Genomic DNA, 6,459 nt, shown 5'->3' on the forward strand with positions numbered 1-6,459 from the left:
GATGTTTTATTGCCACATGCACAAAGTGCAGGTATCACAAAATGCTGGAGTAACTCAGCAGGTCAGGCAGCATCTAGGAGGATCCTCCGAGATGCTGCCTGACCTGCTGAGTTACTCCCAGCATTTTGTGATACCTTCGATTTGTACCAGCATCTGCAGTTATTTTCCTGCACATCCCGTGCAAAGTGCAAATCACAACGTCACAGGGTCATAAATGATAGGAGTAGAATTAGGTCATTTGGCCCATCAAGTCTACTCCGCCATCAAATCAACTTGCCCATGCCGATCAAGATGCCCCCATGCAATCATGCAGCCATGGACATAAGAGATTAGTATGCAAACTTAAAGCACACGGTATTGTGGGTTCAGTATTGACGTGGATAGAGAACTGGCTGGAAGACAGGAAGCAAAGAGTAGGAATAAATGGGTCCTTTTTAGAATGGCAAGCAGTGACTAGAGGGGTACCGCAAGGCTCAGTGCTGGGACCCCAGCTATTTACAATATATATTAATGATTTGGACGAGGGAATTGAATGCAAGATCTCCAAGTTTGCGGATGACACGAAGCTGGGGGGCAGTGTTAGCTGTGAGGAGGATGCTAGGAGGCTGCAACGTGACTTGGATAGGTTAGGTGAGTGGGCAAAGGCATGGCAGATGCAGTATAATGTGGATAAATGTGAGGTTATACACTTTGGTGGCAAGAACAGGAAAGCAGACTATTATCTGAATGGTGGCTGATTAGGAGAAGGGGAGATGCAACGAGACCTGGGTGTCGTGGTACACCAGTCATTGAAAGTAGGCATGCAGGTGCAGCAGGCAGTGAAGAAAGCGAATGGTATGTTGGCATTCATAGCGTGGGGATTTGAGTATAGGAGCAGGGAGGTTCTGCTGCAGTTGTACAGGGCATTGGTGAGACCACACCTGGAGTATTGCGTACAGTTTTGGTCTCCTAATCTGAGGAAAGACATTCTTGCCATAGAGGAAGTACAGAGAAGGTTCACCAGATTGATTCCTGGGATGGCAGGACTTTCATATGAGGAAAGACTGGATAGACTCGGCTTGTACTCGCTGGAATTTAGAAGATTGAGGGGGGATCTTATAGAAACTTACAAAATTCTTAAGGGGTTGGACAGGCTAGAGGCAGGAAGATTGTTCCCGGTGTTGGGGAAGTCCAGAACAAGGGGTCACAGTTTAAGGATAAGGGGGAAGTCTTTTAGGACCGAGATGAGAACGTTTTTTTTCACACAGAGAGTGGTGAATCTGTGGAATTCTTTGCCACAGAAGGTAGTTGAGGCCAGTGCATTGGCTACATTTAAGAGGGAGTTAGATGTGGCCCTTGTGGCTAAAGGGATCAGGGGGTATGGAGAGAAGGCAGGAATGGGATACTGAGTTGGATGATCAGCCATGATCATATTGAATGGCGGTGCAGGCTCGAAGGGCCGAATGGCCTACTCCTGCACCTATTTTCTATGTTTCTATGTTTCTATGTCCTTTGTTACTCCTCTCTGGGTGGTGGGTGTATGGAACGAGCAGCCAGATGACGTACAGGTATGTAGGTTAATTGGCTGGGTAAATGTAAAAAAAAAAAAATTGTCCCTAGTGGGTGTAGGATAGTGTTAATGTACGGGGATCGCTGGGCGGCACGGACTTGGAGGGCCGAAAAGGCCTGTTTCCGGCTGTAGATATATGATATGATATGATATGATATGAGGTAGTTGGGGTAGGTGCTATCACAACATTTAAGAAGGAATTAGACAGGTACATGGATAGGACAAGGTTAGAGGGATATGGGCCAAACTCAGGCAGCTGCGACTTGTGTAGATGGGACATGTTGGTCGGTGTGGGCAAGTTGGGCCGAAGGGCCTGTTTGCACACAGTACGACTCTATGACTATGTTATAACAAGTGACACCAATTTATAACATGAGCGAAATCTGTTCCAAGGTTGTTGAGACAGAAACAATAATATCATTTAAAAGACATTTGGACAGGTACGTGAATAAGGAAGGTTTAGAGGGGTTTGGACTAAAAGTGAGAAGGTGGGACTAGGGGGAAAGATGTAATAGGAAACTGAAGGGTAACGTTTTTGCACAAAGGGTGGTGTGCATATTGGAACGAGCTGCTGGAGAGGATACTTGAGGCAGGGACTATCACAATGTTTAAAAAACATTTCGCCCTGTGGATGGTATGAATTGGCTTCCTGGCATGCAACGTTTTTCACTGTATCTCGCTACATGCAAGGAGATAATAATAACAACAAGAACAAGAACAACGACAATGACAATGACAATGACAGCGACGACAACAACAACAACAACGACAACGACAACGACAACGACAACGACAACGACAACGACAACGACAACAACAACAACAACAACAACAATAATAATAATAATAATAATAATAATAATAATAATAATAACAATAATAATAATAATAATAATAATAATAATAATAATAATAATAATAATAATAATAATAATAATAATAATAATAATAATAATAATAATAATAATAATAATAATAATAATAATAATAATAATAATAATAATAATAATAATTATAATAATAATAATAATAATAATAATAATAAATACTGCTTTTGGTATCTTGTTGTGTACAAATTGGTTGGTGCATTTCTTGCACAGAAGTAGAACTTGTAAAAACCATCATTTCTTACATTGAGGTCATGTAAGGTTTTTATAGAAATACGAGTTATTTGTATCTTAAAGTTAATTTGGAACCGTCTCAATTTGTCGATTAAATCAAAGTTAGGCAGGAAGGCACTGAAACAATAGAGGACTTATATAAAGTAGTCTGAATAGTTCAAGACATTGCACAATGGGGTAGAAATGTCAGCTCGGGTTTACGAAAGAATTGGAAGCAAAGTCGATAAGCGATACAAACGAAGTAATTGGGTTGGTAAGTTATATTTCTGAAGTAGTGGAGGTTAAATGATAGACAATGGACAATAGACAATAGGTGCAGGAGTAGGCCATTCGGCCCTTCGAGCCAGCACCACCATTCAATGTGATCATGGCTGATCATTCTCAATCAGTACCCCGTTCCTGCCTTCTCCCCATACCCCCTGACTCCGCTATCCTTAAGAGCTCTATCTAGCTCTCTCTTGAATGCATTCAGAGAATTGCCTTCTGAGGCAGAGAATTCCACAGATTTACAACTCTCTGACTGAAAATGTTTTTCCTCATCTCCGTTCTAAATGGCCTACCCCTTATTCTTAAACTGTGGCCCCTTGTTCTGGACTCCCCCAACATTGGGAACATGTTTCCTGCCTCTAATGTGTCCAACCCCTTTGAGCTACATGGAACTGCAGATGCAGGTTTACAACAACAAAAAAACACAAATTGCTGGAGTAACTACACAGTGTGTAGTATGCAACCTACATAGTGAATGGTAGGGCTCTGGGGAGTGTTGTAGAGCAGAGGGATCTAGGAGTGCAGGTACATAGTTCCTTGAAAGTGACATCAAAGGTAGATATATATATATATATATATATATATATATACACCGATGAGACAAAACGTTATGACCTGATGAGCCAAAACATTATGACCACCTGCCTAATATGCTGTTGGTCCTCCGTGTGCAGCCCCATACGCAGCAGGGTGCGATGCACTGTGTATTGTGACACATTCCTCCCGTGACCACCATTAACATTTTCTGTGACTTGTGCCACAGTCGACCTTCTGTCGGTTCGGACCAGACGGGATAGCCTTCGTTGCCCTCGCGCATCGATGAGCCTTGGGCGCCCAACACCCTGTCTGTCGCCGGTTTGTGGTTTGTCCCTCCTCGGACCACTGTCGTTCGGTACTCACCACTGCTGACCGGGAGCACCCCACAAGCCTTGCCGTTTCAGAGATGCTCTGATCCAGTCGTCTGGCCATAACAATGACCACCTGCCTAATATGCTGTTGGTCCTCCGTGTGCAGCCCCATACGCAGCAGGGTGCGATGCACTGTGTATTGTGACACATTCCTCCCGTGACCACCATTAAAGTCGCTCAGGTCTTTACTCCTGCCCATTTCTCCTGCATCCAACACGTCAACTTCAAGAACTGACTGTTCACTTGCTGTCTAATATATCCCAACCCCTTGACAGGTGCAATTGTAACAAGATTATCAATGTGATTCACTTCGCCTGTCAGTGGTCATAATGTTTTGGCTCATCGGTGTGTATATATGCATCGACGGGGGAGTGGGCCGCTGGAAGCCTTGTAGCAGCCTGGGGCTCGATTAGACCGTGCACCACTGCTGGAGGCCCTGTAGCAGCAGCCTGGGGCTCGATTAGACCGTGCACTGCTGGAGGCCCAGCAGCAGCCTGGAGCTCGATTAGACCATGCACTGTTGGAGGCCCTGCAGCAGCCTGGGGCTCAATTAGACCGTGCATTGCTGGAGGCCCTGCAGCAGCCTGGAGCTCGATTAGACCATGCACTGTTGGAGGCCCTGCAGCAGCCTGGGCTCAATTAGACCATGCTTTGCTGGAGGCCCTGCAGCAGCCTGGGGCTCGATTAGACCGTGCATTGCTGGAGGCCCTGCAGCAGCCTGGGGCTCGGCTGGACGCCATGGCTACGCTTGGCCAGGCCGTCCCCGCAACACCGCCAGGACACCAGACCTTCATGGTCAGGTCAAGATCCGTGCACTTACAACAAATGGGACTTGAAAATGGCACCAAACTGGCGACTCTGTACACTGTCTCAGTGTACTACTGCTGTACACATGTACTGTATCTGAGATGCTCATCTAAGATGTTTCTAAGTGCTTATGTATAGTGATACATGTATTAAACTGTATTAAAAAATGAATTAATAGGTAGCTGAGGGGCAACCTTTTTTTATTTTATTGTTTTTTTTAGAAATACAGCGTGGAAACAGGCCCTTCAGCCCACCGAGCCCGCACCGACCAGCGATCCCCGCACTCTAATACTATCCTACACACATTAGGGACAATTTTTACACAGACACCACGCCAATTAACCTACAAACCTGTACGTCTTTGGAGTGTGGGAGGAAACCGAAGATCTCGGAGAAAACCGACGCGGTCAAAGGGAGAACGTACAAACACCGTACAGACGGCGCCCGTAGTCGGGATCGAACCTGGCGCTGCGCGCTGTAAGGCAGCAACTTTACCGCCGCGCCACCATGGTGCCCAATGTATGGTAGCATGGTACACAAAGCATTGTAGGGTATGGAATGAGCTGCCGGAGGATGTAGTTGAGGCAGGGACTATGGCAACATTTAGACAGGTACATGGTCAGGACAGGTTTAGAGGGATATGGGCCAAATGCAGGCAGGTGGGGCTAGTGTAGATGGGACATGTTGGTCAGCGTGGGCAAGTTGGGCAGAAGGGCCTGTTTCCACACTGTATCACTCTATGACTCTAAGAAGTTGCTAAACACAAAGTATTTGAGGAACTCAACAGGCCAGGCAGCATCTGTGGAGGGAAATGGACGTATGAAGTTTCAGGTCAGAACCCTTCTTCAGACGGAACATTATGTCCCAGCCAAATCTCCCTTGTTTAACTACCTGCAGAACATTTAAGGTCTGAATTTAGGTTTATTATTGTCACGTGTACGGAAGTACAGTGAAGAGCTTTATTTTGTTTTTAAAAAAAATTATATTTATATATCTATTTATGTTTTATTTATCATATTTAAAGATACAGTACGGAAACTCCACCGAGTCCACGCCGACCAGCGATCCCCGCGCACTCAGGGGCGCGGCGGTAGAGTTGCTGCCTCACAGCGCTAGAGACCCGGGTTCGATCCTGACTATGGGTGCTGTCCGCATGGAGTTTGTGCATTCTCACTGTGACCTGCATGGGTTTTCTCCGGGTGCTCCGGTTTCCTCCCAAACTCCAAGATGTACAGGTTTGGACAATAGACCATTGGTGCAGGAGGGGGCCATTCGGCCCTTCGAGCCAGCACTTGGCCTCCACTGCCTTCTGAGGCAGAGAATTCCACAGATTCATAACTCTCTGACTGAAAAAGTTTTTCCTCATCTCCGTTCTAAATGGCCTACCCGTTATTCTCAAACTGTGGCCCCTTGTTCTGGACACCCCCAACATTGGGAACATGTTTCCTGCCTCTAACGTGTCCAACCCCTTAATAATCTTACACGTTTCGATAAGATCTCCTCTCATCCTTCTAAATTCCAGCTTTGGAGGTTTGGTGGTTAATTAGCTTGGTATAATTATAAATTGTCCCTAATGTGTGTAAGATAGCGTTAGAAAGCAGGGATCGCTGGTCGGCGCGGACGCGGCAGGCCGAAGGACCTCTTTTTCTAAACTAAATTAAACTAATTTAAACTAACTCTAAACTAAACTAAACTAAACTAAAGATAATTCTGTATCTCTAAACTAAAAATTTAAACTAACACGATCCTATATACACTAGTTACAAATTACAATTTACCAAAGGTAGTTAACCTACAAACCTGTACG

This window comes from Rhinoraja longicauda, chromosome 1 (genome assembly GCF_053455715.1).
Source record: "Rhinoraja longicauda isolate Sanriku21f chromosome 1, sRhiLon1.1, whole genome shotgun sequence".
NCBI classification, from domain to species: Eukaryota; Metazoa; Chordata; class Chondrichthyes; order Rajiformes; family Arhynchobatidae; genus Rhinoraja; species Rhinoraja longicauda.